The 14634-nt window shown below is 37.5% G+C and overlaps 1 protein-coding gene across 7 annotated transcripts in view; it reads right to left on the bottom strand.

Annotated features, from left to right (window-relative positions):
- CFAP299 (cilia and flagella associated protein 299) overlaps positions 1 to 14634 on the bottom strand; it is a 667873-nt gene that overhangs the window by 529200 nt on the left and 124039 nt on the right. The gene's annotated exons all lie outside the window — the stretch shown is intronic.

The following is a 14634-nucleotide window of genomic DNA, read 5'->3' as shown; positions in this document are numbered from 1 at the left end:
CAGGCCCTTTTTGATTTTGAATTTTCTGTAATTTTTTCTTTAATTTAGGCTTAATATTGTTTTTAAACATGTGTAACAGACATTTATTTGACAAATTGCTAATTAAAAATAACTATAATGATAATTCATTAACTGCTTTAACTGCTAGAGGCCTTTGCTCACAAAACAAAAAAGAATCCTTAAATTTCAATTTATATGTCTTTTGTTATATATAAGTATGAAAAAAGGCTATCAAACAAAAAAAATTATATTATAAAAGAAAATTCCATGGGGTAAGTGGAATGGAAATAGAGTCAAGAAGAAACATGCATGATGAACAGCTTCAGCAGTTACAGAGGAGCTTTTCTGTGTTTCTATATGGAAAATAGTGGACATCATTTGTGGTATTTTAGCCTCCACTGGATACATTTTAAAAGTTCACATACAATACACCAGGTATGACATCCTTTATCACAATTTAAATTATGGCAAAATATTATATGTAAATTTAAATAATATATGAGGAAGGAGATAGTTTTTGAAAATTTTTGTGGGCAGCAAATGAGCAATAATGATTGAGTTTAGGACAGTGGGAGAGTAAATAACTGCTCCAGGGAAATGAAATAGGATTGCAGGATCACGAAGGTGCATACTGGTTAGTGATCATGAATTCAAAGTGAGACCAGTTCCATTTGCAGGTTTTTCTCTAGCCATTTTCAGCTCTGTAAGCACAGGTGTGCAGGGAGAGAAGAGCTGGGGTTTTCCAGGCAACAATAACAAAGCAAAATATAGGAGCACGTGAGTTGATCATGTCTGCCAGGGAGCAATTATAATGATGGACCATAGAATCTAAACTAAGTAGGGGAGACAAATGGGAGAATGGAGACTATGAGAGAGTTTTAAAAGGTGGTAGGAACAGTAGGTGCTAGGTCTCATGGAGTCAACAAATAAATCTAGAGAACTAAGGGGAGAATTATGGAAACTTTAGTATTAAGAGGTGAGAAAGTAGAATGCTTGAAGTTGAGATTACGGAAGGCTTACAGATATTAGTAATTCAAGATCTAAGGTGTGATCGTGGGATAAGATGGATGTGCGTGGTGGTGAACAAGCTCAATGAAAGAAAGGAGGGCCAAAGGCTGAGTGGCCAAAATGGAAAGCTTATATCCAAGAATACTGAATCACCAAGAGTTGTGACAGGCATAGGGATAAAGAGAGTGACAGAAAGCAAAGGAGCCTACAGATAACATCAAGAAGTAGAGGTGGGATTGGATGTGGTGGCTCATGCCGGTAATCCCAACACTAGGGAGCCTGAGGTGGGCAAATTGTTTGAGCTCAGGAGTTCAAGACCAGCCTAGTCAACATACAGAAACCCTGTCTCTAAAAAAATACAAAAGTTAGCTGGGCACAGTGGCACGTGCCTGTAGTCCCAGCTACTTGGGGGCTGAGGTGGGAGAATCACTTGAGCTTAGGAGGTGGAGGCTGCAAGGCTGCAGCAAGCTGTGATTGCACCTCCTCACTCTAACCTGCTAGGCAACAGAATGAGGCTCTCTCTCCCAAAAATCAATCAAACAAAACAACAACAACAAAAAGAAGCAGAGATGGTAGAAGATATAGTCTAAAGACATGATTTTTCAAAGGTGGGAGAAAAGTTGGGGAACACACACACACACACACGCACACAAAATGCCTGAGAAAAGCAGGCTCCAGGGATATGAAAGTGTAAAATCCACCATCATACTGGGGAGACAGTATCCTTAAGGAAGAGCCATCTGACAGTGAAGGGGTAACCAGAATAGAGCTCCAGAGACCACAATGGAGGGGATCCAGAAATTGGATTGGAGATACAGTCACAAAAGGAGATGCACGAATGGAATGAAATTCCAGGGGATAAAAACTCTGGAAATGCTGAGTTTCTGTGTTACTGACACAAATAATGATGAAGAACACAATGAAATTAATCGCAGGGACCCATTCAGACCCCCAGAGTTGGTATAAAAATTATTATAAAGTGTAAACATCTGAGCCAAAGAGAATGCAGAAAGAAATCTTATCTGAACCTTTCCAAAACAGCCCTCCAGAAAATGCAGCAGCCATTAACTCCTCTCCCAGAAAGCTTCCCTGGAATTCTGCTGCCATCGAGATGGACTGCCTATTTCTGTTAGTATCAAAAAGTCCAAATGAACCTTCCATACCTTCCCACTGAAGCCTGAAGTCTCTCCCCACTGCTGTCACTGTTGAATTTGGCATATAACCTCTGGCCATCCAGTGAGTTACTCATCACTAAGTATTCCCGTGTGTACACTGTGCACACACAGATTAACCTTGTCTTTTCTCCTGTTAATCTGTCTAGTGTCAGTTAATTTGTACGTCCCAAATACTGGACCCAAGTTGGAAGAGAACAAGTTTCCCTCCCAACACTGTCAAGGCTGGGAGTGATAGTGAAGCTGCGAGTGTTAAGGCGGGTCAAGAGAATAGAGTGAGGGGTGAGCGAGATTTTTCCTTGAGTTTGGAGAGTTCAAGAACTCCTTTTTAACTCTTGCCAATGACGCTGTAGAGTTGCAGGAGAGACAGCATTATTACAGCACCATGTGAATCGTGTTTTATACAACTTATTAAAAGGATAGACTACTTGGCCTCACTGGAAACTACAAAGAGTTGAGCAACATCGTTCTTTACTGGCGTCTGGCCGTCACATTCTCCTGGCTTTCACTCAGCCTCATTGACTCTTTTTCTCAGTCCCTTCCCTAGATCATCCTCTTCAACTGATCTCTAAATTTAGGAACATTCTAGGACTCTGTTCTTCGCCCTCTAATCCAACCTCTCTCCTTAGGGGTTCTTAATTAGTTTCAAACACCAAATATTTGTGATGCTCATCTATTTCTGAACGTGCAACTCTAACCCTGACTTTATCTTGAGTTTCAAACTCAGATGTCAACAGTGGACCACCATCTTCACTTAGATGACATAAGCTATCTCAATTTTAACATATAGAAAAGATATTCTTAATCCCCTCCCTCCAAGTCCCCAGAAGAGCCCATTCCTCCCTCAGCTGTCCTCATCTTCCAGCATCAGTTAATGACACTACAATTTACCCAGTTGCTCAGGCCAAAGATAACTTGGACGTCTCAGTTAATCCTTCTCTTTCTTTCACTCTGCATAACTAAACCATCAGTATATCCTGCCACTCTATTTCCAAAAAAATCATTCCTCATCCTGTCACAAACCACTTCCTCCACCACCTCGCTGGACCAAGACGCTACCATTTCTTGCCTGGGCACTACAGTATCCATTAATTTGTCTGCCTGCTTCTATTTCTCCCCATAACCTGCAGGTCGCACTACAGCCAGAGGGATCTTTTCAAACGCAAATGTGTTCATATCTACTGCCCTGTTTTAAACATTCTAAGCTAAATCTGTACATGGCCTTCAACTTCCATACCACACTGGCACCTGCCTACTGGTCTGGCCTCCACTCCTCTCTCCCTCTGCCCCAGCGACATGGCCTTCTCACTACCCCCCAACATGCCACACTTACTCCCCTTCAAAGTCATTATTTCCTCTGTCTGGATATTCCTGAATCTTTGCAGGGCTCACTGTCTCAGCTGGCAAACCTCTGCTGGGGCTTTCCCTAAATACACTGTATAAAATAATGTCCTTCACCTCACGTCACCCAGTCACCTTTTCTGGCTTTATTTTCTTCATAGCACTAATTATTACTTGAGATTACATTTTGAATTGATATCATTACCTGTTTATGATCTGTCTTCCTCACTAGAATATAAGCCCCAAGAACACAGGTACCATGTCTTTCTCACCACCGTATTCCCAGAACCTAGAATACTTCCATCAACAAATATTGTTGAATAAATTGATAGTCAATGTATAAATATATTCTTTACATTTTCATTATTTGTATTACTGTAAAACACTGAATTTCAACTTCGGATTTACACAACTCAATCGTATTCTTCTTTGCCCAAAATATTTCTAACCTTACCCATCTCCCACATTCTATTATATGATATAAAACCATACTTACTTAAACTGTTTATCATAGTATCTGAATGGTGAGATGTGGAAAATCATCTTAAAGTTCCACGTGCGGTGGGATGGGGAATATTAATGTTCAAATGAATTTTTGGACATTTTAAAATTTTCAAATAAAAATGAATTTATCTCAGATGGTTTGTTTTTGATAGATGAACATGGCAGTCATTTAATACATTATTTATGTTTAAATGTTCAGAAACTGTCTTTAAATATATTGTCCCATCCAGAAAAATTTCAGGCAGAAAAGCCAGATCCAATTATAAATTACTTTATTTCCATTTTTAAAATAAGAAATACTATTTGTGATGTCAGTAATCCAACTTCCTAGTCCTTTAAAAAGATTCATAATTAAACAGGCTAAAAGTATATAGAAAATCACATTTATTAGATAAAATTTTGTTCAAATATAAGTGTCCAAATGCAAACATTATTTTTCTTATTCTCATTACTTAATATATTCCCCTGCATAGTGAAGATGCTAATATAATATTGGAGGACCTTGAGACATAAACCTAACATGAAATAATTAAATTGATTTAAACTTCAATTTTAAAATAATCATTTTTAAGTAGTCAAAATATATTTTAAATACCAAAAAGAATTATGTGACAGTAACAGTTTTTAATAGTACAAATTTTTAGGTAGCCAAAAGATATTTGTTTTAATGTAGTTATAATCAATGGTGGCTCATGCCTGTAATCCCAATACTTTGGGAGGTCAAGGTGGGAGGATAGCTTGAGCCCAGGAGTTTGAGACCAGCCTAGAAAACATAGTGAGAGCATGTCTCTACAAAAAGTTAAAAATAAATAAATAAATAACAATTAGCCAGGTGTGGTGGTGCACTCCTAAAGTTGCAGCTAATCAAGAAGCTGAGGCGGGAGGAAGGCTTGAGCTTGGGAGGTTGAGGCTGTAGTGAGCTGTGATCGCACCACTGTACTCCAGCTTGGGCAACAAGGTGAGATCCTGTCTCAAAAAATAATCTATTTTTTTAATAAGGCTGGGCTCTTCCTATTTTACACAGAAAGGGCACAAAATCTGTAAATAAAAGACATACTTCATGAGGAAGAGCTCACCTCACTAAAACGTTTACACATTTTTTTTTTAAGCAGGAGACCATTTAAACAGATTAAAAGCTATAAAAGTTAAAATTAAACTTCAGAACCACTTGGGAAGGAATAACGATACTTGGCCCTTGAACTTATTTTACTTAGTTTGTCTTGAAGAAATAAGTTATTGGCTTTGGGAATTCACACATACTCTTGTGCCTAGGATATTCTTTTCCCTGATGCTCACCTGACTGATCCCTACTCATCTGTAAGGTCTCAGCTTGGCTGTATCTCCCTCTATGCGGGCTTTCCTGGCTCCACAACACCTCCTCTGAGTTCCCAGGGCACTCTGAATTTCCTTTCTTCTTTATGTAATATTGACATTGTAATGATCTACTTGCTTGTCTATAACCCCTAAGAAATCTTAAGCCCCTTGAGGGAAGGAGCTGATTATCTTCTTCACCAATGCATCTGTCACAAAGCCCCTACTAAAGAGCCTGTAATCATTTTCGTCATGATTCGATGAATTGAGTACCAATTAATCACCTGTATGGCAGATCCATCCGTAGGCTACAACTTAAGAAGAAGAATGTGTGTTCAGAGTTCTGCGCTAAGGAATCCAGGAGTAGCCAACTTAGAGATTCATGATTATCTATGGGAACATCTGAATTACCCCCATCCTATGGAACATGGGCCATACAGGGAATTGAGGCTCGCCTTTCTTTTGGGTTAAATGCAGGTTGCCAGGTGGAGGTTGCTAGAGGGAGGGTACTAAGTGAAAATGCTCTAAAACTGCATGCTTTTAATAAGTGGTTATAGTTCTCCTGTCCAGGCTGCTGCCACTGGACTGTGTAAGTTCCCTCAATAAATCCTATGTCTCATTCACTGGCTCTGGGTCTCTTCTTGGTCCTCATAAACATGGTGTTATCCCTATTGAAGTCAATAGGGACCCAGCACGGCATCACCTCATTCACACTCACGATACCAGAATATAGAAATCAAGAGGCCAATGCAGTCCCCTCTTTCATCCATTGGGTTCTGACAGCAATAGCATAGCTTTTTTGGGGGGAAAATGATTAATTATGCATCAAAGTTTTTATTAAAAAGGTAGCATCCCAAAACATTAACTGCCATTGCAAATGTGTTATATTATAGAGATCTTTCATTCTAATATATGTATCTGAAACCTGAGAAGCCTCGAAAAACCATTACTCTCCTCCCCGTTTACTATCTACTTTACTAAATAACTTACTCATTTTAAGTCTGTAATCCCTACTTTCCAAGAGACACAAATGGGGGGAAATATCTTAAGTTTGTATAGAAGCAAAAGTTACATGAAAACAACTCCCTCTCCTGCCCCCTTTCTAAAAGTTCAACAGTATTTACAAGACATAATCAATTCTAGTTGAGGATTGAAGGAAATATCTGTGTAACATTCTAAAATGAGTGAGATTCAACAAACCGATTTCTATTAAATTCCAAGCTTAGGACTCCTAAGTCAATATTCTAACAGTGCTAGCTAGTGAAAGTGCAGGGGCAGTGTGGCTGGCCATGGCTGAAAGCAAACCGAAAGCTGCGAGGGAAGGATGGCCGCGGGTCAGTGCTGCCAAGGCCTCAATGTAAACACAGGTGTGTGGGAAGGAGTGCAGGCGCTCTCCCATCTCGCAGTTCCAGAAACCCTGGCAGTCACGCTGTGGAGTCTGAATGCTACATTTCAAAAATATATCATTTTTGTAAAATTGATACACCTTATTTCACATGTTAATACATCCTCAATTTAAATGGTTCACAAGGCACACCTGAACCTTATATCATTGTTTTCAATTGCAAAATGAAGAGATTTGAAAGCAGATCTTCGTACACTCCCACCCCCAGCCAACCCCTTAACTCCCTCCCCCCCCCCCGCCCCGCCCTGCCTGGCTGAGTCTCTCCCTGCTGAGCAAAATAATCTGAAGTTATTACCACCTCATTTGCTGGCATTTAGCAAAGATTCTTTTTATGGTTGTACAGAATTAATGCCACCAGATATTTCTTGCCAAAGTCTTTTAAATGGTGTAGCATTACTATTTTAAGGCATAATATATAATGAATATGACAAACATTATCAGTAAATATACCAATAGCAATAATGTTTGTTAATTGGTTTGGGTTTGGAGAACATTTTTCATTTTTAGGATGTTGCTTTTTTGGTAGTTGTTATCCTTTTGAGGGGAGTTAATTTCATTTTCTGATACATCTGTTATCCAACCAGTTAAAATAGTATACAATAACCTTCAGGGTAGTCAATGGTTATGAACACAGGTTCTGAAGGCAGAGAATCTGGGTTCATAATTTAGCTGACAGTCTACTACTATGAGGCTTGAGCAATTTATGTAACTCCTCAAGTCTCAGATTTTCCTTTGTAAAATAGGGATAACAGTAATTATCAAATAGGGATAACCTGTATGAGGTTATTCTGTGGATAATTACATGACTCAATACACAAAAGCATTTCATACAGTGCCTGGTAATAGTGCAAAATAATTATTACTGTCCTTATCTCTTTATAATTAGATCAGCTTATTTCATTTAAACTTTATTTGGTATGGTTTCCAAACTACTTGATTTTCCAAACTACTTGAATTGACAATAAAATGCAAAAATAAACATATTTGTAATTAATTTTTCTGCTGATACATATGTTGACCCTACCCTATCCTATTTTCTCAGTTTTGAAGATTTTCTTGAGGCAATTTTCTGCTGGACGAAAGATGGCATTTGGGTAAAATAAAACAAAAACCCTTCTGAAATGCACCCTCGAATTTCATGAATAGTATACCATGCTATTAGTCCTGATTCAAAAACTAAGTGACAAATTTTAAGTCAACACAATCTCATAAAATTGACAAAACTGTCATATCCCCAATTGAAGAAAATAAACACAAGTGTGGGCCATTGAGTGACATCTGGTGACTCAGTAATGGATACATAAAACAGTTACATTTGCATAAGGTGTTTAAAAGTAACACATTTCCAGGTAAGGTGATACTTACATAAAATGACACCATGTTTGTAATGACAACATGAATTTGATTTATTAAAATATTGCCCTAGAGTGTATTTTGAAAGCCAGTACAGTCATATACAACATAAGAAAGAAAACGAGAAGGTAGACTGAGAATTCATTTACACCTTTTTTCAACAGATAACATCTAGGCAACCAAAATTTTGTATACATCAGCTTTAACTTGCCTAGTGCTTTGTTGTTTACCAAGCATTTTTATATACACTTTCACAATCCATCGTGAGGGATCTGAACATAAGACATTTAGCAACATGTCCAAGGTGGCAGAGGCTGATTCTTGGTTTTCCTGAATACTGTCTAGTGCTTTTTTTCACTACTCTGTGGTACTAGAGAAGCATTTTTCATTAGGCAAAAGAGAGGTAGAGAATGAGAAGCTGATGACCAAGAGATGACACAAAGACATTCTTTCAGTGCAAATGGAAACTTTTCTAGTATTCTTAAGCAGAGTTCTTTTACTCCATCAAATGATATGTCTAGATTTTTTCTTGCTCAATTTTATTTTTTTACTAAGACAAAAAAAGTATGAGGAGCTTGTTTTTAAGGACTCATAAGGTAATTTTTTTTTTAAGAAAAAGGATGAAAAGAACCAAGGAAAGGAGCAGGTAAATATACGAAAAGAGTTACGAAATTAATAGGACTGAGTGTCAAATTCGGCCTGGAGAATCTTAGCTGCCAAAGCAAAAATAACAACATGATAAATTATAATTCTCATTAATAAAAATGAACAAGGATACCTTTTTCTTGAGCTCTAAGACATTTATTCTGGCATTACGCTCTTAAAGAAATTTCTCACCTGGTCTTTTCAATTGGATACCCACAGATAATATTAAATGATGCCCTTTCCTAGCATGCCAACCTGGCATCCTTCTATAAATTGTTAGTTTTTGTCAATACTATAATAATTAATATTATATTCATACTAATGCATAATTTTATGTTATCACACAAAGTATCATTTGAATTACATACTGTTAATATCCCCCCTTAACAGATGAGAAAACTTAAGACAAATATGAAAATTTAGTAGCTTGCCCAGGGTCACATAAATAGTAAATACTAAATAACTATGTATCCTTTGTTACTCCTAAACCCACTTTCACTTTCAGATAAATACACTGCTCGGTGCTGGCAGTCAACTCCATGGCCAAAGCCCAGAACGATGGTTGTTGAATGTAAGCAGACATCAGAGTCACCTGGAGGACCTCTGAAAACATATCTCAGGGATCCTCCATCAGAGTTTCTGTTTCAGTAAATCTAAGGTGTGCCCCAAGAAATTACATTTTTAACAAATTCCCAGATGATGCTGATGCTGCTGATTAAGGACCACATATTAAGAACCACTGGCCTGGAACAGTAAAGCTTCTAAATATATAGCACATTTAGTAGAGTATTTTTGCTGATTGCTTTTTTTCTCTGATTTATTTGGCAATATAGGTCTCAGTGTAGGTCCAGTTATTAAGAAAAATAATAATGAAAGAGGAGGAGCCAGGAGACCCCTAGAAATATTATCTCTTCTAAAATCACATTTGCAAATGAGTTTTCTAAAACTAATAACTAATTCTCACTTTGGTTTTTTGAGACAAAGTCTCACTCTGTCACCCAGGCTGGAGTGCAATGTGTGATCTCAGCTCACTGCAACCTCCGCCTCCTGGGTTCAAGCGATTCTTCTGCCTCAGCCTCTCTAGTAGCTGGGATTACAGGCACACGCCAGCACGCCCGGCTAATTTTTGTATTTTTAGTAGAGATGGGCTTTCACCATATTGGTCAGGCTGTTCTTGAACTCCTGACTTCAAGTGATCCACCCACCTTGGCCCCCCAAAATGCTGGGATTACAGGCGTTAGTCACCATGCCCAGCCTCACTGCCTTTTACTAAAACAACGTTATAGGCTGGGCGCAGTGGTTCATGCCGGGATTCCCAGCACTTTGGGAGGCCAAGGTGGGTTGAAAACTTTAAGCTCAGGAGTTGAGACCAGCCTGGGCAACATGGGAAAACCCTGTCTCTACTAAAAGTACAAAACTTAGCCATGTGTGGTGGTGGGCACCTGTAATCCCAGCTACTCGGGAGGCTGAGACTGGAGAATCGCTTGAACCCAGGAGGCAGAGGTTGCAGTGAGCCAAGATCAGGCCAGCCAGTGCACTCCAGCCTGGGTGACAGAGCAAGACTCTGTCTCAATATATATATATATATATTTAAAATATATATATTAAAAATTTTAATTTAAAAGATATATATATATATATATATATATATATATATAACTTTGACATATTTTAATATTTTCTTTGCTCAATCTTATTATATAAGTAAAAAATCCAGATTACATTTAAGGGCTAAAACAAAACAAGCAAGATTATACCTATGTAGGTATCAACACTTACTTTCTATAAATTTACTTTCATCCACTGATATGGATGGTTTGGCTCTGTGTTCCCACCCAAATCTCATCTTGAATTGCAATCCCATAATCCCCACATGTCAAGATAGGGACTTGGTAAGAGTTAATTGGATTATGGGGACAGTTTTCCCCATGATGTTCTTGTGATAATGAGTGAGTTCTCATGAGATCTGATGGCTTTATAAGGCCCTCTTCCCTATTTGCTCTTTGCTCTCTCTTCTTTCTCCAGTCATCAAGAATGTCCTTGTTTCCCCTTTGCCTTCCACCATAATTGTAAGTTTCCTGAGGTCTCCCCAGCCATGTGGAACTGAGTCAATTAAACCTCTTTCCTTTATAAATTACACAGCCTTAGGTATTTATTTATTTATAGCAGTGTGAAAATGGACTAACACATCCACACCTATATCATAGCACTTATCATTCATATCTACATTATTTAATTTATATTACATATTCCAGACTTGAAGAGCACATTAAAATATTCTTCTTCATATTGAACAAGAGGGACCCAGGTGAAGTTGTGACCTTAGAAGCCTGCCAGATTGGGGCAAGGCAAGGAATTAGGGAACTCTTTCTGTGAAAAGATTGAAGATGCAGGTGAGTTTACAATAAAGGTAGAGTGGGGAATGTTCAAAAGAGGAAGGGAGTATTCATCTGCAGAGGAAGTCTAGAGCAAAATGAAGATGAGTGAAAAAGGGAAATAATGATTGACAAACTTTGCCTTTTAGGAAGTTATAAGAATGGTACATCAAGGTATAGACTTAGAACAGCTTTGGCTGCTCTGCTTCAATCACCATCAATCAGCCCAAACCTAGAGAGGGCAGGAGTGGGAAGGTCATGATTGATAGCATTTGCCAATATCAGTGGTGTAAATACTTTCACCTTGGCCAATTTCAGGCTGCCAGCAGATGACAAATCTGAGAAGTGTCGTGCTCAATTGACTTTCAGGCTTGTGAATGCTGACTCCAAAACACTACTGCTCCAAACCCACCTTAAATGAAAATACAACCTAAGACAAAAAACAACAGGCTTTCTATTTAAATGCAGGTTCAAGACCATAGCTCCATAGCCTTCAGCTAAACTGTTGAATTTTAAATTCTACTATGTAAAATTGAGAGCCATCTCTCCCCTGTAATTGACAGAGAGGCATGAGATTACCTTTCATCAAGTTTCTCAACAAAACTTTGGCACACAGTTTTCTACCTTTTGGTACTGGCATATATCTCTGCTTCCTCTGACACTATGTATGGCAGTGCAAGGGCCTGACAGGATGCAAGATTGCAAAAGCATGGGGTGGGAGGGCATTGATATGGTGGAAAAGATTACTTGAAGTCAGGGGCAGTGCCTATGTCCTGGGCAGATTAAGGAAAACAGGATTCAGGGACTGAGGGATGAAGAATATGCTTTTGCTGACTCTGTGGTTTGGAGTAGGCTAAAGTTGGCTGCGATGAGACTAGAAGCAAAACAATTCCTCCAAGTGTGGAAGGCTTCCATGGCCATTTTTACCGTCGTTTTAGTGCTAGTAAATAGTCCAGAAAAGGACTGCACCTCAAAACTAAGCCCTCAGGTTAAATGTTTTGAAATATGGCTCAAGATACTTTGCACTTATTTTAGATAGCCAAAGATATTTGTTTTTTTTAAAAAAAAAACAGTTTTGAGGGAAACCTTCATAACTCTTCCTTTCATCAAACATTTATAAGTAATTCCAATAGAATTTTTAGAACCTTAAAATAATCAGTTCTTTTGATTAAAAAAAAAGTAACAATGAATACTTATAGCGTTATTTCCATGACTTATATTTCCTTTTTATAAAAAGGTTCTAGAAAGATCTGGGCTCAAAAAGGGCATTTAACTTGTACTTTATGCCATTTTTTACATTTAAGTAGATGCCATTCAGGTCAAAGGTGACATCACATCAAAGCTATTTTGTCCTTGATTATTAACTCATATGCAAAATCAGAAAATAATTTTGTTTTCTAAGGGTACCTGAATTATTTTCAGGTATCCTGATTTAAATGTAAAAATTTCAACCAGGAGCCTGGAAACTTAGAAATGGCTGCACTTCTCCGGACCTCTGTGAAGATCTCTTTCTTCCCAGAAGTTATGGCTACCGAATGAAAGAAGAGTTTACATTTCTCCGCATGTGAAATACAGCTTGGGGTTGTCCAGCCGCAATCCTCCGGGTTGTGAATGTTAATCACATGTAGTGTTTATTCCTTCGGCATTCCTTTTCTTGTTGTTTTCTTTGGGACCGTCTGCTTTAGAAACCCAGCTCACGTAGGTTCAACGAAAGAACAGCTTAAAGAGCGTTAACATGTTGAGGACAAGCTCCAAAATGTGCTGGAAGTTTGTGATTCCTTATGTCTGTGTGTTTGGTCTGTTTGGTTTAGTTTTTTATTATATGTCATTCTATTTCTCTTTTGGTTTTTTTCTCTTTCACTCTTACAGGGCATGGGGTACATAAGGGTTTGGGCGGCAAGGACCTATTTTAATTTCTCATAATATAGCAACAGTTTTTAGAATGTGCACAAGATGGAGGGCTAGTGAAGAATTTAGGAAGTTGTAGCATATGCATGGGTCCCTCACCACTCCCCACAGTACATAACTGCAGGTTGCTCCTGGGATCTCTGGGGCATTTTGGCATCTGCCTCTGCAACCCTCTGCAACCTTCTCCCTCTTGTGTGAGGTGACAAACCCTGCCCTTCTTTTCTCTGGCATCCCAGGGCACTGAGACTCCTGAACAAAAGGAACCTCACTTATATCACCCTCCTCTCCTGCCAGCTTAGTCTGTAGTTCTGTTCAGAAGTTTTTATTTGATTAGTTTACTTATGAGTTTTCTAGCATTTTTATTTGAGTAATTACGGTATCATATAAAGTAGAAATGTCAAATTCTACTTTTCTTTTTTCTTGACTTTCATCTGCTGGGAAGCAGGTTGAATACATACAATGAAAAAGGTAGTAATTTTTTAAAAATTAGGATTATTTAGTTTCCACACACAAGAATTATATTCTACACATGCCCAAGAATTATAACTTTTATCCTTATATAAATTATAACTAAAATTTGATTAATTCCTTAAAACAAGTTAGCCATGGAAAGTTAATTTTAACTGGAATTGTAAAATAATGTATAACTTTAATGCCATTCTTAAAGTATTATTCTTATAGAAGAGGATAAAAATCCTGTCAGAGTAGAATATTAAATAACTTAAAATTAAAAGACATAAAAATATTCACTGAAATTCACAGGATCCTTGTTTTTCTATTAATTAATAATATTCCAGATACTTTTTTAATATGAAGCTCACTAGATGTCAAAATATTATGACAAGGTACAAGAAGCTATAAAATTTCTGAAGTTTACAGGTTGTATGTCATTTGTCCAACTCACAGAAAACTGAACACATTTAGAATTTATTAAAATGAATTATTTTAATACTACTAACTTTATCTACAAATGGCAAGTGCAAGAAAGAGTGTGTTTAAAAGGAAAGGTTAGAAAAATAACAGAAGTAAAACAAAAATGAGAAGTTTTCTAGTTTGCAGTTTATTTTTTAAGCCTTTGAAGTTTGGAATCCTGGATGAGATACTCCATCTACAAAGCTCTGAAATGTTAGAAGCAAAGTTTTAAAAACTGGAAAATTAAAAGACACTCATGGCTATAACAGTTAGCATTTCAATGTTTTGAATGGCCAATGAATGTCATCTTTTCGTACTTCCAGGTAAAAACATCCATTTTCTTAGTAAAAGCACAAAAGAGTAAAATCCATAGAAAATATAGCATACAGTTTAACGTGTCTTGAATTATGCAACCAACCGAGTTCCATTTCCTTTAGCTTCAGTCCTAGTAATGTAAGTAAATATTGCAGCAAGAAATTGGTGGTACAGTGATGTTAAGGATCTAGCAAACTTCCACATTTTTAGGGAGTTATAATTTGGTCTTAACATTTGTTTCAAGCTTAAACTTGGCATAGAAGTTCTTGATTGGAGAGTGCATTTAAAAAAAAAATTTACAAAATAAAGTCAAAATTAGTTTTCTTGTTATTTAGTCAAAGACAGCCAAAAATAACATGATTTTGGCTGAATATGGATATTTTTA

Source organism: Macaca nemestrina, chromosome 3 (genome assembly GCF_043159975.1).
Source record: "Macaca nemestrina isolate mMacNem1 chromosome 3, mMacNem.hap1, whole genome shotgun sequence".
NCBI lineage: Eukaryota > Metazoa > Chordata > Mammalia > Primates > Cercopithecidae > Macaca > Macaca nemestrina.
Note: the sequence above shows the minus strand (reverse complement) of the source record. Positions and strands in the feature narration are given on the sequence as shown.